Raw genomic sequence first — 26,550 nt, 5'->3', positions numbered from 1 at the left:
TTGTTTATGTTAGTGTTGTTAGATGGCCTTGAAATATAGATGACAAGGCACTAGTCCCAGACTGATGTCGCAATAGGCGTCTTAATGAAATAATTGTCTTCACAAGTTCTTAAAAAGATTAGGACAGAAGGCATCTACATCAAAGGTAGACATGCCGATGATCAGGCAGAAAATGGAGACTTGGCCGGCTCAAAATAGAGCCTGGCCTTATGGTCTTTACGTCAAAAGTGCAATCATCCCTCCTTCAGCGGAAAAATATCGATAGGACAGCAGCAGTGCAAGCTTTCCCCACTGAAGGGCAGGTACAAATCAGGCAGGAGCAGTGCAAGTTTTGCTTCCTCACAGAATTGGTACAGAATGGTAGTAGCAATACAAGCTTCTCACTCTCACAGAAGATTACAAGTGCAACCTTCCATTCCCAGGAGACCAGATCCAGCAGGCTAGTACAAGCTTTCATTGTTTGGAGAACTGTACAGATAAGGCATGAGTGAAATCTAGGTGAGAGGCATATATCTGGAGCAGGTGCTTAACTCACTGAGGGGAATGTATAAGTGGATGAGTGAGTTAGTTTGCAAGTTTTGACACCATTCTCCCTTAGGGGATATTCCATGTCAACATCCTGAAGGTCCAAGGTTTTCCACATATTGAAAAGTAGCTAAATTGTAGGTCATTGGGATTTGGAAGAACCCAGCAATAGCCTCAGCAACCATCCTCTATAAAGGCATACAGGGGGCAACCTCTTTGAAAAGGTTTTGAATGTGAGCACATCAGGTGCTGTGAAATCGCAGAACCCGTGCTGCACGTGTTCAAAATCTTTAGGGCCCCCAGTGCTGCTCTCTGAGACATACCCCCCCCCCCACCTTTTTAGGTCTCGCCTGACCCAGCGCATGCGCTGGTCTGGCGAGACTTATTGAGAGGGCTCCAAAAAGTGCTACCAGGCCAGCCTAGAGCTACAGTGCATGTGCGCGGGCGCGCGTGCCGCGCTTTACCGCGATTACTTTCGCGGCCGCTTTGATGTTTGATCGCGATCACTTTCACTTTCGCGGCCGCACGCCGCTTTGCATAGCCAATAGGTCTCGCTTTTGGGACCTTATAAGTATTTAGTTATGCAACTGTTGCATGGCTAAACACTTATAAGGTCCCGAAGGCGAGACCTATTGGCTATGCCAATGCTTGTTATGTCTGTGATAAAAGTCTGCCTCTAGTCCAAGAGTAATCTATGTGATGATCACACCTAAAATAAGTAGGTATGACACATTTGCTACAGAAAGTAAGGGAATGGAGCGGCTGTGAGTATTCGATCACTGGAGTGGTATCTGCTCCCCCTCTTACCTGTTCCTCTCTGTATTGAGAGTGGTGAGCTGCAGCCTTATAACTGTTTTTCTCACTTTCCTATGTTTCCTATTATTGTGTGATCATTACAATTTTGTTAATTTATTGTAAAGCACTTTGGAATATTACGCCATAGGAAATCAAAAACATGGAAATAGAAATGAGACCCGAGAGATTACTCAGTAGGTACAGTAAATCATTATATATTATATTCTGATGTAACTAGAACCTGTGCACTCACTATTATAAAACAGACTGTTGTGAGGTTGAGTAAGTAACCACGGACGTCATCCTGCGACCCCTAGCATTGTGCCTTCGCCCCCTAACCTCAGAGGACAGTAACTAACTTGGAAAAGAAGCATTTATTGTTGCAAGTGGTGTGGATCGCCTCTGTGCCTTCTGCTGCCCCTGATCTTGTGGAGGGAGTAAAAAAGAAAGACAGGGGAGGGAAGGAGAGAGAGCAGGGTAAAGGTAAAAGGCTCGGAGGCGAAATTAAGGTAGAATAATGAAAGGAAGAAGAGACTACAGAGAGAAGGGTGGGAAATCCAAAGACAAAGACAGGAGGATGTGTGTTTGCAAGAGACAAAGAGCGATGAAAGAGACACCAGTAATACTGTGACATAGACAGGTGAGAAAGGACAGATAAGGGAGTCGAAGAGGTGGGAGAAAGGCGACATAGAGTGGAAAAAGACACAGACCAGGTGAAAAAGTCAGGTGAGCGAGGGGAAGACGTAATACAAGGAGATTAGTTAAAAAAGACAGTTAAGATAGAAAGGAAGGGTGAAAATGTGTCAACCCAGGTGAGAGAGACATGACAGATAATACAAAAGTTAGAGAGTTAACACACAGATGAGGAGAGGGTGACATGCTGTCACTTCCGCTACCCCAGGCGTTTTGGTGAATCGACGCCGGTGTGAGCAGCCATCATGCTGTCTGTGGGATTATCCTGTTTTTGGGTTGGCTGTCCCGATTCTGTGACATGCTCATCAAGAGAATACAAGACAAACAGGAGCAAACTGGGAATCCTTGAGCAGCCTTGGAGGATCTCTGCATGGCCTGGGAAGATGCCACTCTCGACATTCTGGCTGTAGCCATGAGCTGTGTAGAAGGGCTTGTCCGCGGCCAGAGTTTGTTTACAAAGTGACTGGGAGGGAGCAGCTGCAGAATCGACGATATCCAGGAACAAGCATTTGCAATGCAATAGGTCTCGCATTTGCGAGTATTTGAACTACTACTGGCATTGTAAAATGACACACCTTTTATCTATGTGTTGGTTTTGAAAACAGATAAATAAAAGGCATTGTCATTTGCAATGCCAATAGCTTAAAATGCGAGACCTATTGCATGCAAATGCTTGTTCTAAAAAGACCCCTAAAGCAGTCCCTCTCTCCACAAGGTTTATGTACTGCTGTTGCACTCATTTACCGCCCACTCGCTTGGGGAACAAACAACGTTCATGCATCAATCAATCAATCAAAATCTTTATTTGGTTTATAGAAATAAAACCATAAAAGTACACTAGGAAAACAATACGATTAATAAATAGCTTAACAAGATACCTGCATCATTTAGGGTTACCCCTTTCCAGTGTATGATTACAATGTTTTTGGGAAGCTGAGGGCCCACCCTTTAACGCTCTCACTCCTTCCAAAGTTAACAAGCATTGGCATAGACAATAAGTCTCGCCTTTGGGACCTTATAAGTGTTTATTTATCCAGCACAATATCCTTGGTGCAACAACAATAAAGTGTTGCATGGCTAAACACTTATAAGGTCCCAAAGGCGAGACCTATTGGCTATGCCAATGCTTGTTTAGACATACTGCACAGTAGCGCAACATGGTTTAAAAAACAAAGCGCTATGACCTCAGCGCGGGGATACGCCGGTAGGCGTCACCATGCGCTCTACAAACCCCTTTATTATTATTATTATTAGTGCTGGCCACATCTTAGCGCTATTTTCTTGACATTAAGCCATGGTGCACTGCAGCCCATGCGGGTATGCAACTGTCTAAAACAACATTGACAAAGCCAATAGATTTTGCATAGGCGTGACCTATTGGCTTTGCCAATGTTTGTTATCAGTAGTAACTATAAAAGTTCTGTTTATCAATCGCAGTAGGCTTACTCATTTGTAGGTGAGTAATTTCCGTACTAATCCCCTCCCTGTACCTTCCTAATTCCTCCCTTATCCCCTCCCCTTGAGTCATAAGTATTCCCCATTTTCCAGCCACTCAACTCTGCCCCTCCCACATGTACTACGAAAATGTATACTTATATGTATGGAGATCTCCAAAGACAAAGGAGACATATCCGCACAGGAAAGATAGGAGAGGAGACATTGACCTCTGCATGCACATAAGTTAATAGCATTTCGTAATACATTAGTAGCACTATTGTAGTACTACCAAATGTGCTAAAAATGCAATTTGTTTATAGGCCTCTTGGAGTCAAATCTGAGAATCGAAAATCATTAATCAAAATACCCAGGATGAATCGTTTTCTCTCCCTGTTCTTCATATTGCAGACATATTTGTCAAAATGCCTCTTACATACCACACCAAAAACTAACAGTGATGTTAGAGCCAGCCCATTGCTTCTGATTGGTTAGCTTTCTTGCCATTCCCATTTGCTTGTTTCATTGGCTTTCGTGTGTGGTGTTGTATGCATGTGTATATGTCAACAAACATGCACATGCATATGGAATGACATGGCCACCACCAGTTTATTTATTTTCTTTCTTTTCTTTTTTCTGTTGCTGCACAACATTGGCAAAAAGAATTGGAAAAGCCAATATATCAAAAGGGCAAGACCTAGTTAGTGGCTTTGTACATGCTTGTTTAAAACATACCGTCTGAGAAACTTGGCAAGATGCCTTACCTTAACAGCAAGCTATCACAGCAAATTAGGATGAGGAGGTGTTTTTGGCAGAAGGGAACATTATATACTTCTCCATATCAGAAAAAAAGGGGCATTAGTTTTGGCTTCTGCTGCATCCAAAGTCTCATGCGATTTTACTGTGCAATTTTACCATACAACAAAAACAGGTCTGGTTCTCCCACACTGAGAAAAACTGAGTGTAAAAAAAAAAATGACCCACTTGAAATCAGGCAGAGCATTTGAGGTAATTCTACTTTGTCTGACATGTAGTGAGGGTCTAATGTACAAAATGTAAAAATGTTTCTCCCTGGACTCATGTTGCACTGTGCTACTTCTCATTAACAGGGCTTACCACTTTTGTGATGTCATCTTATGTACCACATAATATATCATTTCGTTTACCATTCTCTTCCATGATGTGGGACCAAAGGGTCAAAGCAACATTTATTAACAACAAAATGGGCCCTCTGCCTCAACAGACTCAACTTGATGCCAAAAAAAACAGCAGCATGTACTAAACTTATTAAAGTCAGCGTAGTGCCTGGAGCCATGAGTATATTCTTGTATATCGCAATTGTATATCGCAATGCTACTAATACACACAAATTCAAGATGGATGAACCAATCAGCATACGGGTCTGCCCATGGTGAGGGCCTTCTTTATACATGAAAGAGGACAATGGTCATGTTTGCACATACTTCCATTAATAAAAATGGCACAAATTGCTCTGCAAAAGTTGCCCTTTTTTCTACTGTCTGAAAACATGCCCAGTCGGGATGATGTGCCACTGTTACACTTTCTGTAAAATGGCCGCCACTGATGATCGCAATTGAAGGCATAGTTGACCTTGGAGTGGCAATGCATCTTGCAAGGTTAAGACTTTTGCAGCAGAGCAAGTGGTCTCTGGCCCTATGGCCTTGTTAACAAACGTTCACATCAGGAGGAGAAAAACTCTGCCTAGCCTACTTTACTTTCCAACTCTAAATGAAACAAGCACAGTAGACAAGCCAGGCATCAATTCTTTCAATACCCTGTGTGTGCTTTCTGACCTTTGATCTCAATGTGGGCTCTGTACTCCCAAAACAGGCTCACCTGATTAAAAATAACTGATTCGCATGTTTAGATGTGCTGTCAAGTCACTTCACACACAAATCTGTCATGATATTGTGTTAAGTACCCTGGGGCACAAAAGGTCAGACCCACAAATCCAATCACCTCTTCAGCTTCATTTTAGTAAAAGACAACAAACGCCGCTAGTCACATCTATATTGCAGCTACAAATTATCCCAGGTGCTCCCCATCTACATGTGCCACAGTGCAGCCAGGGTGTACTGTATTCCTCCTAGCAGTCGGGCACGTGTTCCCGGGACTCCCGCGCGTTCCCTACTGGTGAACGGCTCATCTGAAGGCCTTGTCCAGCCTGGACTGGAGTCAACAGCGTTAAGAGTGCCAAAAAGTGTGGACAAGACGTGGTGTGCGCCATTTTGAAGTCTGAACGCGTTTGAAAGCTCACTAAGTGTGCGGTGACATAATAAAGGCCCGGGCAGAGCGCGCTCGGGCCAGCTCGCCATATTGTTTGTACGTATATGTATTTTTAGCAAAGACGAGTCATCGCAGGCTGCCATTTCAGCTTTTCCTGAAATCAATACTGTTTAAGTAATTGTTTAAGTTCTACATAATTTACTGCCCTTTTTAGAAAGGAGCAGTCTCAAATATACCTGAGGAATTAAAGACCAGGTTAAAGTATATGATAACCTGTTACTTGGAAACCAGAGGAAGCCACAGTCGGGGCCTGCAGCGCCGTCAATTGTGCATGAGTCATTCCACGCACACGAAGCAGGGACGTGAATATGGCAAGCTGACTTTCTGGGAAACAACAGAACTTAATAAAGATATTGTGACAGGCGAGAATAATTGTAAAAATGTGATACACGCCTGGATGTTGGTTTTTTCTTTCAAAAACAACAAGCATTGGCCGCGCGGCAGTAAAAGTAACGCCGTGCGGCCGTAAAAGCGAAAGTCATCGCGATCACTCTATAAAAGCTAAAGTGATCGCGATGATGCGCTAAAGCACAGTTTTCAAAGTGCTGCTGAAGGCTGGTGATTCGCGCGTGCACGATCGTGTGAATGCAAGCGCTAGGCCAGCCAGCAGCACTTTGAAAACTCACCTACAAAATGTCTCTCCGAGCCAGCGCATGCGCTGGGCTCAGCGAGACCTAAAAAGGCACTCAAATACAGCCTGTAATACACATGCTGCCACTGCCCTAGTCAAGTCTCTTTTCGTTCGTATCTGCTAGTGCTGCTGATACCAGTCACTTCCACCAGTGGAACGGGAAGCCAAGAACAGCAGACTCCCTCCCTGAGTATGGGCACCTGCTGATTATAAACACGAGCATGGATTTAAAAACTACATTTGAATTGCAGCAAGCCACAGGTCACATCCCCAGATCAGCTAAATTGAAAGTAGCTCACATTGACACACACACACTGGAGTGTCAAAAACAAAATGTATACGTTCGGCATGTATGAGAAACTTCGGATTCTCCAACTCCGAAGCATTCAGAATAATGCCCAAAGCTACCTAAACCAGATTGCGGGGGCCGAGCACGAGCACTTTTTAGTTGCGGGATGGAAAGATAAATTACTAATGTTAATCACATCACTCTTTATTTATACACAAACTAACCTCAGACAGTGGCCCCTACGTACGACCTAAAGCTGAGAGTGACTGAGACCCACGGCTGCGACAGGAGACTTCAGTGGCCTAGTCCGGTCGCATTGGCATCATGACTGAAAAACTAAACCTATAAACATAACTTCCACCCGCTCGCGCTGCCCACTTATTGACATCAATTCAGTCTCAGGCGGCAGATACACAAAGTTGCGAATACCACCACGGTGCAGGAGCCAGTGAGACCACAGTTGAGCCCAGCCTGGCCGGCGTGACCGGAACCACCTCCCGGCAGACGAGATTATATGTTGTACACAAATAATATTTCAAAACCCGAGCAGATGACAGTGCAGTTGCACTGAACAGTGAGTGCAGCCTGTCATACACTATGTGCGGCTGCCAGAGCAGCGCATGGTCTGTGCTTTACTTAATGTAAATAAGCGCTAATAGCGGTGCTCCCGACTCAGTGTACCAACAACTTCAGGAGGCGCTATGAATGCGTGACTTCGCATTTTGGTGCGGTGATGCGGACCTCTACACCAAAATGCGTTAGTCTAACACCTGATGCGTGATACTTGACAGGGCTGCAGCACTTGCAGTGTGAGCTTCCATAGTTAGAAGCAGACTAAGACCTACTCAGACAAGCTGTTAATCTAAGTAAATACTCACCGAGCCCCAGTTGGGGAAAAGACAAGTACTCAGTGTAGGACTTCTTTGATCATCAAAAGCTGAATTATCTATTTTTTTTGTAGATGTATATAGTGCGATCTCGACCTGAAGGTATTGGAGTGCTTTAAACGAGTATCGGTTACAGACAGATTTTTCTATTAAGCAGTGGGATATTAAGTGATTTGCTCAGAATCACAGAATGCTGAACCAACACAGAGGTCTAATGAGCAGAGTTGGAATAATTCCACCTAATACTTCCATTCATCTGGCCGCTCCCTTCTCGGACTGCCCAGATCCAGTTTAACCCTCCTGTATTTAGCGACATCCGACCCCGTTCACTGCATTCATTCACATGAACTCACTTCTACCATCATTCACTGTGTGGACTAATCCAACCACTGCACTGTGTGTGGTCAGCTCGGTCTCTCCAGTTCGCAGTTATGCATCTTACCAAGAATTGTGCAAAATCCTAATACTACCATCGTTTGCAAACACCCCTCTGCCTTTTATCCACTGCGTGGCAGTCTCTTTTTACTTTCTATTAATGTGCACATACAGTTAATTACCGACTACACTGGATCGCTTCCTCTCTTTCCAATTACCAGCCCACCTTTTTTAACATCTTTATTTTAACGTAAACATTCATGCCTTTACATGCCAAAGGCATTATTATGCTGATTGAACAGCTTTTGAGACATTACCAGTTCAAGCTTGAAATGCCACTGCAATTCGTTACCCCTTACTAAGAAAACAATGTTAACTTGGGCATTATGTTAAAATAACAATTCAGGTGTTTATGTATTTATCATCAGCAAAATCGGTTTTCAGAGCACACTAATGAGAATTCAAATAATGTACCCAGACCCCGGCAGGCAACTCGAAATAGCAGCTATAGGATATGAGAGACCTGTGAATCTGGAGCCGACGGGGGGGGGAGGGAGAGAGGGAAAGCGCAAGCGGGCCATGCGCGTGTTGGGCTGAAAGCGCAGCTGTATGCGTGCACATCACCTGTCCGGGCGCATGCGTGCACGCCTGTCCGGGTGCATGCACATCTCCTGTACCCCCGCCACGAGCGCGGACAGGAGATGTGCATACGCGTGCAGAACCCATGTCCTCTGCACGCGCGTGTGCACATGTACTGTCCCCCTTCCACTGACAAACCGACAACAATAGGTCTCGCCAAGACGCGAGCAGCGCATGCCCTGCGTCATTAGGCGAGACCTAAAAAGGATCATTAGGAACCTGTTTAGACCATTTGCAAAAGACCTCTTGTGGACCATACCAAAAACTTACACTGGGTTTATAGCCCTCACACTGTTTACCATTGGTTTGCTTTAATGTCACTCTCCTTTGGTTGCTTCTTATTCAGTGGCTTGTCTTCTTGTTTTTCCACTGGAGAAATGCCTCTTTATCATCCTTTTGATTGACTGAGTTGAACATTTCTACTGCTCACATTAAGGGGAGCTCAAGTGTTTTTCTGATCTCTCCTGTGATGTTTCCCCACTCATCAAATAGCCACATGCTGCATTCTCTGTGCTAGTCCTTCCTTTCTAGCCATGCCTGCTCTCTCCTGTGCTGCTTCTCCCTTTCAGTAATCATCCCCATTCCATGTGCTGCTTGTTGTTCTCTCCTCCTCATCCTGACTTTTTAATTTTTGTTTTCTTTTTTCATCTCCTCTAAACCTAAAGCATTGATCACCCTACCCACTTGCCACTGCTTCCTGCTCCCTCCCTCCACTCTTTCACGGCACTAGCAGTAATTTAAAAAAAATTCTTTCACATAGTTCTCTGTGTTATATTCCATATTGGTATCCCAATATAGGCTCAGGTAACATCCTAACCTTCCACCTATATTCTCCCCTACATTACACACATAACAGTTCTTGGGTACTGACCTTTTACCTGGATACGACACTGCACACAAAACGCAGAATTTTCCCTAGTAAAAGCCTCATACATTATGCATGAGGATTCTTGGAAACTCAGCAGGACTACCATCTCCTGCATAATTACTATTTATAAAGTTAATTCCAGACGTCATCCTAAGCCCAACGATGGCACAGCAAGGTAGAAACCCTGGGGACACCTTTCGGTATATAAACATCACATCTTGCTGAGATAGGGAGAGGAGAACAAGGACTTCCATGCCGACACATTGACACGAGGCTCCTGCATGATACTCCAGCACACAGTGGTCTGACATCCCTTGTGGGGTTTCCAACTCGAGACCAAGACGGGGTTCCACAGTCTCTCACTTCAGGTAATGGGGTTGACTTTATCCGAGAGGGATTCTTGGCTTAACACCTACACACATGCCAGGTACACTTCGATACATCCAGTTACGCCACATCGTAGGAGTATGTATTTTATTGTCATGTATTTTACATACCTGCCTGTATTCATGGTTTTAGCACAATGGCAGAAATCTACCATCCTTTTACTTTTTTAGTGCTACTAATCATTTATATTTGTTTCTGTCTAGTGGTTGTTTCAGCACATCTATTCTACACTAGAATAACAACTGTTCAATAAATGCTTATTGGAAAACGTCCATACTGTTTATTCTGTGTATCTCTCCGAGACTAAGTGAGCAGGAGTGACTGAACGAAAAGTATTACACTGTTTCCACGGTCCTGAGGGTTCAGAGTTGTCATGTTTGATAGTTGCCAAGAACTATTCTCTCCTTGGTAAGAGGGGTTTCTAGTGGCACTGTGAGCTAGCTGGTATACAGGCTAACATACCCGGTAGGGGTGTCTAGAATCAGTCTGGCATCAATCCTACAGTGTATGTTGTCTAAACGTGCAGATCCTATATAGGCTTTTTAGGAACTATGCGACATGGCGCCGCAAGTGTTGGTTGGGTACTTATTTAACAGTCAAATCTGAGTATTTCAGTCTTGCTATTCTCAGAGACCCCAACTCACATTTCCACAGAGAAGTCTGAAGTGAGAGGGAGCAAAAGTCCGCCACAGCTGAGTAAGCAAATCCTATGTATTGGATGTTGGTTAATCAAGCTTGATGGACACATTGTTCCTATTGTGGATAAAACCTTATCTCAGTTCCTTTGAAGAACTCTCCACACAAAAAACAATAACTGAGCAGTATGACGCTGTGTGTGCACTAAATCTCTGAGCCGAAGAAGGAGATGCAATACAAATTTCGGAAAATGTTAGAAATGCCATCACCCTAAAACTAGCAGCATATGGTTTAACAGCTAGGGGTGGGCCAGTAACCTTTGTGATTGAGGCACACAAATCATATAGAAAAGAGGTATACTATTTATGGGTTAAATTCCCACAAGCAGATGCACAAACAAACACATTGCATTATTGTATGGACGATGACATACCGAACGAATATTGTCCGTATGAGGACATTGAAGTTCCGCTCACCTACCAGGATCATATAAACTGGTTTAAAGGCGCCCTTGCCCGTACAAGAGATAAAGTAAGACTCGGTCTGCTGGGAATAGACGGTGCAACATGAACAGTACTAATGGCCTATACACCACATCCTGACATTGACACAATGCCAGCAGGAGACTTACGTGATCTTCATAAAGAACTAATAAGACTTTACAGAAACATGACACAGTTTGTGATGAGAACACTCATACTGCAGCCAGCCAAGGCTATACCAACAGGACCAATTCAAACATGCACAACTAAAATAACACCACAAACGTTACATGCAGTCATGGGTAAAATGCCCACTAAACGTGAACAGATGCCATTCTGGATAGCTAAAAAAATAACGCTAGAGGCAGTATTTCCACACACCAGCCCACAAGAAAAACAAAGAATGCTAACAATCTGCTTGCCCATGGGGATAACTCCCCAGATAGAGGACTGTACCATTTGGAGTACAGTCTTCGCTGCCATATATATCAGGTGTCATGGTATCCCGTCATTAGCAGTTATACCAGATGTATTAAGAAAAATACAGGACGAGTATGGAGCAGAACCTGCTCTGGACTTAGGGATGAAATTACTAGATAATTTTGCCCAGGTATCAGCTATAATATTAGCAAACATTAAAGGGGAGGCAGCAGCAGTGACAATACGCCAACGCCTGAGGGACTTCACTCCTTTACAACAAGAATGTGAATTACCCAAGATTTTAGAAGACACCTATGCTGAATTAGGTAGAGATAGTTTGGGAGCTAGAGCAGTAAAACCACAACTGATGGGTGGTCCCGAAAAGAATAACACCAAGCAAACTCCTGCTTCTTCAAAGAAGAAATGGGATAATAACAAACAACAAAAAATAGAGAGAATAGATCTCAATCTAGAGGTAGGTCTCCTCAACAAGAGCCCTCCGAAAGGAGGTATAACCATAGGAATAGAGATAACATTAAAAAACCTGACAGGTATTAGGACACTGATACACGTTCCTCTCATTCCTTTCAGGGTTCATCGAAAAACTCCGAGAGGGAAGGACAATCAGAACACATATACAAGACAAGCGCAAAAAGTCCAGAGACATGCAAAGCGCTTCTGAATACACTTCAAAGAAAGAAGAAAAACCACAATCAAATCCTCAATTTAAAAAGAAGAAAGTAGCAGGTTTTAAGATCAGAGATGCCAAGAATCCTGAGGACTCAAATACTGAACGGGGATTGGGCTCTGACGATGCTAGACAGTGCAGCAGAAGTAACAATAGCTCGCCAGAACCTGATGGAATTTCTGGTGACAGCGGAGCTGAATGAACATATCACAGTGGAAACACCTGATACTAGGGTTAGCGTCTCCCATAGGTTACATGAAATAACACTCCAAATGGAGGGGGACAAGCCCAGGAAAATTAAAGATCTTTTTTGGAAGAACCTAACTTTTGGCTATGGCATCCTTTTAGCTGAAAGAGATTAGCCACCTGAAATTGTTATGGATTGCCCAAAGGAAGAAACGGTAATTCCGCCAGATTTTTCCGAACTTGTCCCCATATACTTAAAACATACATATGCACGGGAGTGTGCAGTAGCACGTGCCCCTGCACTATATCACAACTATGTTGGGTGGAATAAAGAGTCAACTCACCACGTGATACCACTAAAATCTACTCCAACTCCACAAAGACAGTTTCCAATAAAACAGGAAGCTAAAAAACAGGTCAGGGAGATCTTAGATCAACTTGAATACCTGTCAAGATAAGCACCCACCTGAATCTCCTGGCTCTTTGTTGACGACGAACAAACTCCAATCTCCCCGAACCCTCTCCGAGCCACAGAAGCCTCAAAAAGAACTCGGCCCCTCAGAGAGACCCCAGGGGGAAAGAGGGAATGGGAATGAGAGAAAAAGAGATGTTGAGTCTTCGGTGTGAATGTACTGCGTCTGCTTCAGTCACTACGAATTTCTTCTGTTCCGTTTTTCAACTGACATTCACTTCTTAATCTTGGAGGGTTCTGAAGACTTCTACAATAGGATATATAATCATATCAGAAAGTAATTATAATTCTTTGCTTTTAACAATGTTCAAATAACATACTCAAGCTGTATCATTATTAATACCTAATGAAACATCTGAATAGCAGGTAAGTTCTCTCTAGTAGCTTTAAGTTTCTGATCAAATGCCTTTTTCTTCTACTAATTGTTTTTCTGCAAAACAAAGAATACAATAATATCCCAAAAACTTAATAAACATTGCATGAACTAAACCTATTACAATGATTATAATAATAACGGTATCTTCTCTCAAAAGAATGGTGCTGTACCTAAATGAAATAATATGCAGAGTTTATAAGTTCCATGCAAATGTCTGTCTTTGCTTATCAAAGCTCCTTGATTATTTCTGAAGTGCTTTTTGTAATAATGTATTTTTTCCAAGAAGAGAAAATGGCTCCATAAGTAAATCAGTCTTAATAATGCTCCTTCTGGAATTATCTTCTTTGAAATTGTCTTTGAACAAAAATTAAATGCGCGCTTCAAAAAATTTTTTCATTAAATAATAATGCCTTTCAGAAAGTTTTGCCGGTTGTTTACTCACCGATTGATACCTTCTTTCAGTTTCTAGGACAAATACATCACCTTTGTCCTTTGTCCATTTCAGGTCTTTAGAGCCGAAAGGGTCACTGCAGAAGTCCGGTCTTTTCTTCAAGAGCATCTGCTCTGAATCACTGTGGAAGGCATCCAGTTATGCAGGTCCGGGGGGTGCAGGAGAAACAGTTTGAAGGAAGATGACGCCGAGGATCGAGGAGGAGTCAGGTAAGCGTTGAACTGGAATTTTATGTCAGGACCGGAGGCTCCGATTATGCTTCTCATTTCTTTACTAAGAAATTGCTCAGCAGCCAATCATATTACAATAAAATAAAACCTAGACTACAATACCCATGAACCCACTGGGTATGACGTAATAACCATAGAGTGTCTTTGTATAAAAGGTCACCAAGAGAATACCACATCCTCTTTCTTTGCTGATCCGCAGCCAGTTAAGTGCATTATTATTTCTATTCTACTGCTATTTTCTCTATACTTCATTGCTGCAGTGCGGCATTACTATTACTGAACTTAGCGTTGTGTTTTGCTTTACTGGCGGTGTGCGCATTCCGTTTTGCTTATTGCGGTCGAGTGTGTGACTGGGTTTGCATACTTCGCTTCAGCGTTGCAGGGAGCGTGTGTCTGCCTCTCCGGTTCGGGCGCGGTGCGCCCGCGCCTCATTAATTAAGTGGAGTGGGAGAAAACGGGGCTGAAGGCTTTGTGCATGTCGCGTAGTCTTTTCTTTTGATGAATTCAGGCGGCCGTTACCGCGCATGCGTGGCGGCCATTTCTTTGTTGACAAACAAAGTTTCTCCTCAGAAAATCAGCGCGGGAGCAGCGCTTCTTTTGCTTGTATGCCCACAGCCTGTTTTCTTGCCCCTATTGACGTCCTGCTGTATTTCTGACACAGTTGGGGCTGGATAATACTGCATAGGCGCTGCCTAGAGTGGCTTATAATTATTGGCAAGCCCTCCCTCCACATTTAAATATTTCAGGTTATTTCACCTGTTGTTTGGTCTTGCCTACGGGGTTCTGCCTCTCCCCCCTCATTGTGCTTTGGCATATTGATTTTTCCTGTGATTATTACTTCCTCTTGTGGGCTTTATTAGCGCCAGGTACTGCCATGGCTGAATATTTTGAGGAAGATGAATATTAATATTATGATGATGAGGAAGCCTCTGGTTCTATGGAACAGGATTTAGTAGAGGCTCTTGACGTGGGTGTTCAAAAGTCAGTGAATAAAGCGCTGGTTCGCGCTATTACACCCTTAAAACATAATTTGTCCCAATATGCGGTGCAGCAGGGTTGGCTGCCTAAATCTTCAAAATCTTCACAGTCCTCCAGGTCTTCTAAATCTTCCAAAATGGCTAATCCGCATAAGTCTGATTTTGTAAAGCTTGCTAAGGCCCTCTCTTCTGAGTATTCCTATGGTCAGCCTTCCAGGGAGCCTTCGTCCCCTCCAGCTCGCCAGACAGACGATGATGGTACCTCTCCTTCTTCCTCCTCTGACCATGAGGTTGCTTCCCCTCCTCCTTGTAAGAGGGCTCGGGAGGAGCATTTTGTTGATGCGCCGTCGCATCCCCAACTTCTTACCTTTGAACCTTCCGACATCATGCATCCTAATTCTTCTTCTTGGCTCCCGTCTCAGGAGGTGGCGGAGTACGTCCAGACACACATTCGTCAACCTTTTGACAAGGATGTGCGTACCCGTCTCCGATCTGAGTGTCCACGGCCTGATTTAGCAGAAAAATTGGCGGACACTCCTGAGGTGGATCCCACTATGGTGACATATCTTTAAAAATATGCCAAGGACCCAAAAAGAGGCATTGATAGAGCATGGCGCTCTTGTCAAGATAAGTTACTGGACTTACTGGGACCTCTCACAAAAATATTGGACTTAGGCTTTCGGGCCAAGGAGTCTTCCTCCGCCATTGACCCAGGTGACCTGATTGGTTGGGCTCAAAGGGCTATTTGCCAATTGGGATACGCCAATTGTGAGCGCAGACGTTCTATATTGTTGAAGTTGGACCCAAAGTTGGCAGAACTCTCCTCTTCTGAATCTGGTCCTTTGCCGCAGGTTTTATTGTTCGGGCATCCTTTCCTTAATGAACTAACGAAATTTGTGTCCACTTTCAGTGGCCTTGACAAGGCTCAAGCTTCTATTAGACGGGCTTTTCGTCCGGTTTTTGGACGGGCCGGAAGATATAGGGGACGATCGTTCGGCCGCGGTTTTACCCAATCCACCCAGCGTGGTTTCCAGTCCCACCGTGGAGGAGGTCAAGATCCCAACTACACCACCAACAAGCCTTCCTTCTACCCATCCCGTAAAGGTCGACACCAATTCCGGAAAGGACGCTATGGCGGTGATCAAGGAGGACATCACGATTCCTCCGCTTCAGGTGAGCTTGCTCTCGGCTACAGAAGTCGTGTTGGGGGGCAGGATTCAGTTTTTTCTTCCCAATTGGCTTTTGATCTCCAGCGATGCATGGGTGTTAGAGACTGTCAAAGGTTTCAGAATAGAGTTTTTCAGTTGCCCAAGTCAACCCTTCCCTCCTTCTCCCCCAGTTTCTTCCCTTCACGATCAGGCGATTATTTCCGCGGAAATAGACTCCCTCCTGAGGAAAGGGGCTATTGTTCGGTCTTCCCGTCATCCTCAGGGTTTTTCCAGCAACGTCTTTCTAGTTAAGAAAAAAGGAGGCGGTTCCAGGTTAGTTCTCAACCTAAAGGAGTTCAACGGCTGGATTGTCTATCGCCACTTCAAGATGGAGGGCATCCATCTTTTGAGGGATATTCTTCAGGAAGGGGACTGGATGGTCCGTCTCGATCTGAAGGATGCGTATTTGTCGATTCACATTTACGGTCCTCATCGCCGGTTTCTCCAATTTCAATGGCAAGGGGTCTGGTTCGAGTTCAAGGTTCTCCCGTTCGGCCTCTCGTCAGCACCTTGGTGCTTCACGAAGCTTCTGAGGCCTGTGGTGGAGTCACTGCGAGCTCGGGGTGTTCGTCTGATAATCTATCTGGACGACATTCTCATCATGGCTCAGTGTCCCCGTCTGTTAATGCTCCATTTGGAATGGTCAATAGATCTCTTACAGTCACTCGGATTTTTAGTGAATCCTCAGAAGTCTATTTTCCGTCCCTCGCAGTCGATGGAATTTCTGGGTTTTCTGATCAATTCCCTCTCTTGCCAACTGCTCTTGCCGCTTCAGAAGATCAGAACGATCAAACGGGAGTTGAGATTGATTTCACACAAACAGCTTGTGTCGTTGAGATCTATAGCTCGGATTGTCGGTCTGTTAGTGTAGGAGAGTGGCATCGACTGCATAGTTGCCCCCAACTTTTTGCTGATGTTTTGACTGTTTTTATGACTTTAGCCAGGCTGTGGCCCTGCTATCCAGGACCCCAGCCTATCTGCTTCCTCTGTTAAACGATATGAGTACCCTAGGTACCAACCAATTGGATGCTGGGCATACCCTACCAGTCCCTTGTAGATCGTACCCTAGGTACCCAGGGCATGGGTCCCCCAGTAGGCCTACCAGGGCTGCAGCACTTATTGTGCCACCCTGGGACAGCCACACAAACTGACACCACCAGACCACTACTGTAGTCTGGGTAAGGTGGTGCTAGCACCCCTTACAGGGATGTAGGTACCCTATATCCCACACCATTACAACACATATGCTCTCATAGGTCACCCCTATGGCAGGCCCTGGTAAGCCTTCAGGGCTGGGTGCTGAGGTATGTGTGAGGGGGGACCCCTACATGAGTAGGACCTCTCTGCAACCTTCGTAAAATTGTTACTGGGTTGTTTGTAGTGTAGCCATACCATATACTCTTAACCGCATTATAAGTGAATCGCGTTATCGCAATAACTTGAGAATGGCTACACAGAACCATATCGTGTTTGGTGTCAAACATGAAGGAATCATACCCCCAGTCCAGCCATGGGCATGAGGGTACGATTCCCCCTTGCTAGGAGGGCGATATGGGAAAAGCGGTAGAATTTAGACACCAATTTAAAAGTGCACATGTACCACAAAATGGCTACTGTCCGCCACCTACACGACTCTGGCTGGCTGTTGCTGGGGAAAACCCCAGCCTCGCCATCTGGACAATAGGGCTCCTGTGGCAGGGAGGTGCCAGCACCTCCCCAGACAGGATATGTGGATTGGAACAGGGTGGGTGCACCAAATGTCCTTTCAGAGTTGCACGTAGGCAGCTGCAGAGCCCCAATTCTGCATACACCGCCTGGAACCGGTTCAGGGGCATCCTGCCCCTCGCCCAAGCGGGAAACACACAAAGGGGAGTGGGTGTAGCCACCCTTTTCCGCCTCTACTCTGATTGGTAGGCTCCTGTTGGGACCATCCCCTAATCTTGGGGATATATGTGAATAACCTGGCCCCAGAGCCTCAGATTAATCCAGAACTTTACAGAACTGACCTTCGACGAGCTGCTGCCCAGCTGACTGAAGAAATCTCCCTTGGGATAAAGGAGTTATCCCCCTGCTTGGCAGGCACCTGAAAGACTGCAAGATACCCAGTTGGAACTTCGCTGCTCTCACGAACTTCGACGTCTTCCAGCAACCTTGAGGTGGGTCTCCAGAGCATCCCAGAGTCCTGTGAGCGTGCACAGCAAGTCTGAGCACCGTGGACCGCGTGGGTGCCGAGATCCCTGCATACCCCGAGACCCCGGCCACCTCTTGCATAGCACACGACCCCGACCAGTGGGGAAGTTGTGCTTTGGCCCATTTCTGAGCCAACCTTCAAGCAGCATCCGTGCCAAATCTCAGCTCCCTAGCCCGCTCCGGTGGCCCGTGGGAGCCCTTTTACGCACTCCATTTGGCTGCCTTCCGCGGTCCCTTGTCTCTTGACTTGTGGGCCCTGGCGGAGGACAATCTTCACATCCAAGAGTTCCCCTGGTTGCTCCAGGCCTGCTCTGCGCTCTCTCCAAAGGAGAGCACCCTCAGACCTCGTGGGTCTGCACCAGCAGCTGCTTTGTTCATCTTGCGTGGGTTGCGGTTGCCAAGGCTTAGTGGATCCAATCGGGACACTAACACCGCAGCGACCCTCATCCGACGTGGGACAGTCGCCATCCAGAAGCTGGCCTTCTTTGAAGCCTCCCGGAACCCGTGACTGCAGAGCCAAGCTGCATCTTCCTCACCTGAAGCACCCAACATCGAAGGGCTCCTTGCTGTGAGCCCCCAGGTCACTGTGCCGTGACCCAGACTCTGTCCCCTCTGCTTTCAGGTTCTTCTCTACATTTTCTACATCTTAGATCTTCACGACTTCATCGACGCTTTCAGCTAGCAGCAGTTTGGACTCCTTTTCCATTGAAAATCAGCCCACGACCCGACACCAGAATCGACCTATGCACCCGGCTTCCCTGGGGCAGGTAACAGTGGTACTTCGGTACTCCCGTGGTGGTGGGCTCTCCAAAGCCTTAAGTCTCAAGCCTTAACTTTGTACTACTGCTAGAAGTGTCTTTAAACTGTAAATATTCAACCGCGACATTCTCCATAGGCTAACATTGCGATCCCGATAGCAGCTCTTTGCACTGCACGCGTCTTCCATGGGTCCCCTTCCTCTTAACTGTGGGTGGATTCTGAAGGGCCAAGCGATCCTGAATGCCCTAGGCATTGCCTGTAGAATTGTCGTGGTTCTTATACCACTATTTTAGTATATGGTTTGGTCCCCCCCTGGGGCCCATTGATTTCTGTGCTATTTATTGTGTTTATAAATGCTTGTTTGAAGTGTAACTTTGCCACTAGTCACATAAAGTGACTGTGGGATTCTGTCTAGAATAAATACATATATTTTATATATATATATACCTGTGTGGGCTACTCTTTCATTTGGTTATTCAAGAGCTTATTATGGTAAAACAATAAGCCTAACACTCCTTCAAGACTTAGCCTGAAGGCTGCTCTCCACAGCTACCACTAGGATAGCTTTCTTTAAAGGTTGTCTTAAACCTATCATCAATAAGAGTCGAATTGGACTGGTGCAAGGTGTCCCTATAACTAGGAACAGCATATGCCAGGCCAACTTCTCACATTGGTGTGCAGCGGTTGGATTCAAGCTTGCCATTGTTTTACCAGATAACAAATTGAATTTCTAAAGTGAAAGCCACTTGGTACCAAAGGTACATATAAATTCAAGCTAGAATACAATACGTTCTACTGAACTTAGAGTTGTGTGTAGAGGGTATAGCACACCTTGACTACAACTCAAGAGAGGGTTCAGTAGGCCACACTTAGTGTAGGTAGATACACCACTATCACTACACTAGACATGTCTTCAGGTGCAGGTGCCACTAAGGCTCTGGAAGGACCCCAAAGGGTCCCAGTCGATAAGTATGATCATCTCTCCTTTGCTGAGCTCAGGGAGATGTGCACCCTTAGAAAACTGAAGACAAACAAAGGTGCCAACACCCAACGCCTCAGGGAAATCCTGCTCATAGCAGACTTTATGGAGACCATAGGGTCTGGTGGGGTAGACAGGTTGGGTGGGCATCCATCAGAAGAGGACCCTCCAGTAGGGGACTCTGATGAGGACCAGGAAGAGGATGAAAGTCCTGACCTGGAAGAAACAAACCACTCACAACATGGAGGTGATGGCCCAAGAGGCACTCCCTCCATCCCTAAAAGGAGAGTGGTGGATCCAAGAAGGAACAGATCCCCCTCAGTGGGATCCAACCATTCTGGGAGATCCAAAGGGTCCTCTGCCTCTTCTCGGAGAAGAGAATCCTCTCATGAGAGGAAATGCAGACTGATCAAATTTGAGCAGGCTAAGCTTCAGCTTAAAAGAGAACAGTTAGCATTGGACAGGGAAGCCCTGGAGCTTCAGAAAGCTTAAATGAAGTGGGGTCTAGAGACCCCTGGTGGCAGTAAGGAGACCCCTAGAGTTAGAGAGAAAGTCCCTGACAATAGGAACCTCCACAAGATTGTGCCCCCCTATCAGAATGGGGATGACATCCACAAATGGATATATGCTCTTGAGAGGGCCTGTAGAGTACAGGGGGTCCCAGTAGAGCAGTGGGCAGCAATCCTGTGGCTCTCCTTTTCAGATAAAGGTAGAGACAAGCTCCTCTCTGTAAGAGAAGAGGATGCAGATGATTACTATATCTTGAAGGCTGCTTTAATAGATGGGTTTGGCTTAACCACTGATCAATACAGACATAAGTTCAGAGACACCCAGAAAGCACAAAATCAAGATTGGGTAGACTTTGTGGATTGTGCAACCAAGGCACTGGAAGGTTGGTTAACTGGCAGTAAAGTAAATGATTATACAGGATTATACAATCTTATAATGAGGGAGCAGATCCTTAATAATTGTCAGAATCAGCTCTTACATCAGCACCTGGTTGACTCTGATCTGACCTCTCCCCAAGAATTGGGAAAGAAGGCAGACAAATGGGTCAGAACCAGGATTAAGCAGAAGGTCCAGCCCTTGGGAGGTGCAACTAAAAAGGAAGATGCCAAGAACTCTGACAAGGGTGGGGAAAAGGGAAAAGACCAGCAGTCTTCAACAGGCCCCCAAAAAGCAGCATCTGAGAATACCCAAAACAACAAACCCAAACAACCAAGGAAGCCATGGTGTAAAAACTGTAAACAGAAAACCCATTGGACTTCAGATTGTAATAAGGCCAAAGACTCCAAAAGCACCACACCTGCCCCTAAGGCTCCTGTTCCCCCTAGTACAGTTATAGGTGTTGGTGCACAGAACAAGGGCATAGTAGGGTTGACCCTGGGATCTGGAGAGGACTCTGGCCTAGTCAGAACTCCTACTCAGGCTGTTCTAGTTTGTGATGGGGACTTGTCCCTGTTTGTGAGCCCCAGTGGTCTGGGCAAATACAGACAACAGCCAACCATAAATGGAAGGGAGTCACTAGCTTACAGGGATACAGGGGCTAGTGTCACTATGGTGACTAAGGACCTTGTAGACCCTAGCCAGATCATACTTGGAGAGATATACCAAGTGACCAATGCTAGCAACGTTAGTACAGACCATGCTCTAGCTGTTGTGAACTTCTCCTGGGGAGGGGTAACTGGCCTCACGAAAGTTGTGGTGAGTGCAGACCTACCTGTTGAATGTTTACTAGGGAATGATTTGGAGACCTCAGCATGGGCTGAGGTGGAGCTAAGTACCCATGCAGCAATGTTGGGTATACCAGCAGAAGTATTTGCCCTGACAAGGTCAAAAGCAAAGCTGACAGGAACTGAACAGGCCTTGGATCCTGGAAAAATAGACCAAGGACCTTCCAAGAGGAGGAGTAGCAGGGGTAAGGCAGAGCCTTCCCCCCAGGATCAGTCTGTAGAGACTCGTTTAGCAGAAGAGGATCTAGCTCCTGATGAAGGAACTGCCCCAGAGGAACTAGAACCTGATCAGGTTGAGTTCTTGGGGGCAGGGGGACCTTCTAGGGCAGACTTGAGCCTGGAGCAGCAGAGCTGCCCCACTCTTGAACCCCTCAGACAGCAAGCTGCTGCTGAGGCTGCAGGGAATGCCAGTGGGACCCATAAGATTTATTGGGATGAAGGGCTCCTTTACTCTGAAGGTCGAGACCCCAAGCCTGGTGCAGCCAGGAGGTTGGTCATACCTCAAAAGTTTAGGGGCTTCCTGCTCACACTGGCCCATGATATTCCCTTAGCAGGACACCTGGGCCAAAATAAGACTTGGGACAGAATTGTCCCTCACTTTCATTGGCCCCACATGAGTGAAGACTGTAAGAGCTTTTGCAGCTCTTGCATTACCTGCCAGGCAAGTGGCAAGGCAGGTAAATCCACAAAGGCCCCCCTGATACCATTGCCTGTGGTGGGGGTGCCCTTTGAGCAGGTGGGGATTGACATTGTTGGTCCCCTGGACCCACCAACAGCATCTGGGCACAGGTTCATTCTAGTGGTAGTGGATCATGCCACTAGATACCCAGAAGCTATTCCCCTTAGGACCATCACAGCTCCTGTGGTGGCAAGGGCCCTCCTTGGAGTCTTCTCCAGGGTGGGGATTCCTAAGGAGAAATTGTCTGACAGAGGTACAAACTTTATGAGTAGTTACCTGAAGGCAATGTGGAAGGAGTGTGGGGTTAACTATAAGTTCACCACCCCTTACCACCCACAATGCAATGGTCTTGTTGAGAGGTTCAACAAGACCTTAAAGGGTATGATCAAAGGGCTCCCAGAAAAGCTTAGGCGAAAATGGGATGTTCTTCTGCCCTGCCTTCTCTTTGCATACAGAGAGATGCCACAAAAGGGGGTTGGTTATAGCCCCTTTGAACTTTTGTTTGGCCATCCTGTTAGAGGGCCACTTTGTCTAGTGAAGGAGGGATGGGAGCAACCTCTCAAACCCCCTAAACAGGAAATAGTGGACTATGTACTTGGTCTCCGCTCCCGGATGGCTGAGTATATGAAGAAGGCAACTAAAAGCCTGGAGGCAAGTCAGGAATTACAGAAAGCCTGGCATGACCAAAAGGCTGTCCTGGTGGTGTACCAGCCAGGACAGAAGGTATGGGTGTTGGAGCCAGTGGCCCCAGCAGCTCTCCAAGATAAGTGGAGTGGACCCCATACCATTTTGGAGAAAAAGGGAGAGGTTACCTACCTGGTAGACCTTGGCACTCCCAGAAGTCCCCACAGGGTACTTCATGTGAATAGGTTGAAAGCATATGTGGACAGGGCTGACATGGGCTTGCTCATGGCAACAGATGAGGGACAGGAGGAGGAGAGTGACCCTCTCGCAGACCTGCTCTCTCAGAACCCTGACGATGGGTCAGTTGATGGAGTAGCCGTGGCAGGCAGCCTCACTGATCAGCAGCAAGCAGACTGTAGACAGGTTCTACAAGCTTACAGACATATGTTTTCTCTGACTCCTAGTCAGACCACCTGGTGCACTCACGAAGTGGACACTGGGGACAGTCTGCCTGTCAAGAATAAAATCTACAGGCAACCTGATCATGTCAGGGACTGCATAAGGACTGAAGTCCAAAAGATGTTGGAGTTGGAAGTGATTGAGCCCTCAGATAGCCCTTGGGCTAGCCCAGTAGTCCTGGTACCAAAACCTCACACCCAGGGTGGTAAGAGAGAGATGAGGTTCTGTGTAGACTACAGGGGACTCAATGCAGTCACTAAGACTGATGCTCATCCAATTCCCAGAGCAGATGAGCTCATAGATAGGTTGGCCTCAGCCAAGTATCTGAGCACATTTGATCTGACAGCTGGCTACTGGCAGATAAGGTTAGCTGAGTCTGCAAAAGCCAAAACAGCATTTTCTACCCCTAGTGGGCATTATCAATTTATTGTGATGCCCTTTGGTTTGAAAAATGCACCTGCCACTTTTCAAAGGTTGGTGAACCAAGTCCTCTCAGGCATGGAAGACTTTAGTGCAGCATATCTAGATGATATTGCTGTCTTTAGCTCCACCTGGGAAGATCACCTGATCCACCTGAGGAAAGTTTTAGAAGCCCTGCAGAAGGCTGGGCTCACTATCAAGGCTACTAAGTGCCAGATAGGGCAGAGTCAGGTTGTATACCTGGGACACCTTGTAGGTGGAGGCCAGGTTCAGCCATTACAGAGCAAAATCCAGACCATCATGGACTGGGTTGCTCCAACCACCCAGACTCAGGTTCGAGCTTTCTTGGGCCTGACTGGTTATTATAGGAGATTTGTAAAGGGATATGGATCCATAGTGACCCCCTTGAATGATCTCACCTCCAAGAGGATGCCCAAAAAGGTTCAGTGGACTGTCAGCTGTCAGAAAGCTTTTGATGACCTTAAACAGGCAATGTGCTCTGCTCCAGTGCTCCAAAGCCCCAACTACTCCAAAGAATTCATAGTTCAAACTGATGCTTCAGAGGTGGGGGTAGGTGCTGTGTTATCACAACTGAATGAGGAGGGCCAGGATCAACCAGTAGCTTTTATTAGCAGAAGGTTGACCCCCAGAGAGAAACGTTGGTCAGCCATAGAGAGGGAGGCCTTTGCTGTGGTCTGGGCCCTGAAGAAGCTGAGGCCATACTTGTTTGGCACTCACTTCATTGTTCAGACAGACCATAAGCCCCTCTTATGGCTAAAACAGATGAAGGGTGAAAACCCCAAACTACTCAGGTGGTCCATTTCCCTACAGGGGATGGACTATACAGTGGAACATAGACCTGGGAGCAACCATGCCAATGCAGATGGCCTCTCCAGATATTTCCACTTAGAACATGAAGACTCAACTGGTCAAGGTTAGTTTAATGTCCCTGCGTTTGGCGGGGGGGGGGGGTTATGTAGGAGAGTGGCATCGACTGCATAGTTGCCCCCAACTTTTTGCTGATGTTTTGACTGTTTTTATGACTTTAGCCAGGCTGTGGCCCTGCTATCCAGGACCCCAGCCTATCTGCTTCCTCTGTTAAACGATGTGAGTACCCTAGGTACCAACCAATTGGATGCTGGGCATACACTACCAGTCCCTTGTAGATGGTACCCTAGGTACCCAGGGCATGGGTCCCCCAGTAGGCCTACCAGGGCTGCAGCACTTATTGTGCCACCCTGGGACAGCCACACAAACTGACACCACCAGACCACTACTGTAGTCTGGGTAAGGTGGTGCTAGCACCCCTTGCAGGGATGTAGGTACCCTATATCCCACACCATTACAACACATATGCTCTCATAGGTCACCTCTATGGCAGGCCCTGGTAATCCTACAGGGCTGGGTGCTGAGGTATGTGTGAGGGGGGACCCCTACGTGAGTAGGACCTCTCTGCAATCTTCGTAAAATCGTTACTGGGTTGTTTGTAGTGTAGCCATACCATATACTCTTAACCGCATTATAAGTGAATCGCGTCATCGCAATAACTTGAGAATGGCTACACAGAACCATATTGTGTTTGGTGTCAAACATGAAGGAATCATACCCCCAGTCCAGCCATGGGCATGAGGGTACGATTCCCCCTTGCTAGGAGGGCGATATGGGAAAAGCGGTAGAATTTAGACACCAATTTAAGTGCACATGTACCACAAAATGGCTACTGTCCGCCACCTACCGACTCTGGCTGGCTGTTGCTGGGGAAAACCCCAGCCTCGCCATCTGGACAATAGGGCTCCTGTGGCAGGGAGGTGCCAGCACCTCCCCAGACAGGATATGTGGATTGGAACAGGGTGGGTGCACCAAATGTCCTTTCAGAGTTGCACGTAGGCAGCTGCAGAGCCCCAATTCTGCATACACCGCCTGGAACCGGTTCAGGGGCATCCTGCCCCTCGCCCAGGCGGGAAACACACAAAGGGGAGTGGGTGTAGCCACCCTTTCCCGCCTCTACTCTGATTGGTAGGCTCCTGTTGGGACCATCCCCTAATCTTGGGGATATATGTGAATAACCTGGCCCTAGAGCCTCAGATTAATCCAGAACTTTACAGAACTGACCTTCGACGAGCTGCTGCCCAGCTGACTGAAGAAATCTCCCTTGGGATAAAGGAGTTATCCCCCTGCTTGGCAGGCACCTGAAAGACTGCAAGATACCCGGTTGGAACTTCGCTGCTCTCATGAACTTCGACGTCTTCCAGCAACCTTGAGGTGGGTCTCCAGAGCATCCCAGAGTCATGTGAGCGTGCACAGCAAGTCTGAGCACCGTGGACCGCGTGGGTGCCGATATCCCTGCATACCCCGAGACCCCGGCCACCTCTTGCATAGCACACGACCCCGACCAGTGGGGAAGTTGTGCTTTGGCCCATTTCTGAGCCAACCTTCAAGCAGCATTCGTGCCAAATCTCAGCTCCCTAGCCCGCTCCGGTGGCCCGTGGGAGCCCTTTTACGCACTCCATTTGGCTGCCTTCCGCGGTCCCTTGTCTCTCGACTTGTGGGCCCTGGCGGAGGACAATCTTCACATCCAAGAGTTCCCCTGGTTGCTCCAGGCCTGCTCTGCGCTCTCTCCAAAGGAGAGCACCCTCAGACCTCGTGGGTCTGCACCAGCAGCTGCTTTGTTCATCTTGCGTGGGTTGCGGTTGCCAAGGCTTAGTGGATCCAATCGGGACACTAACACCGCAGCGACCCTCATCCGACGTG

General features: G+C 46.6%; 1 long non-coding RNA gene across 1 annotated transcript in view; it reads left to right on the top strand.

Moving 5' to 3' along the window:
* Positions 1–26,550, top strand: part of LOC146856356 (uncharacterized) — a 91,017-nt gene that overhangs the window by 51,606 nt on the left and 12,861 nt on the right. Inside the window, exon 2 of the long non-coding RNA XR_014980934.1 lies at positions 13,596–13,750. This is a non-coding gene — a long non-coding RNA (uncharacterized LOC146856356). The remainder of the gene's footprint in view (positions 1–13,595; positions 13,751–26,550) is intronic.

Source organism: Triturus cristatus, chromosome 4_1 (assembly GCF_964204655.1).
Source record: "Triturus cristatus chromosome 4_1, aTriCri1.1, whole genome shotgun sequence".
Classification (NCBI taxonomy): domain Eukaryota; kingdom Metazoa; phylum Chordata; class Amphibia; order Caudata; family Salamandridae; genus Triturus; species Triturus cristatus.
Note: the sequence above shows the minus strand (reverse complement) of the source record. Positions and strands in the feature narration are given on the sequence as shown.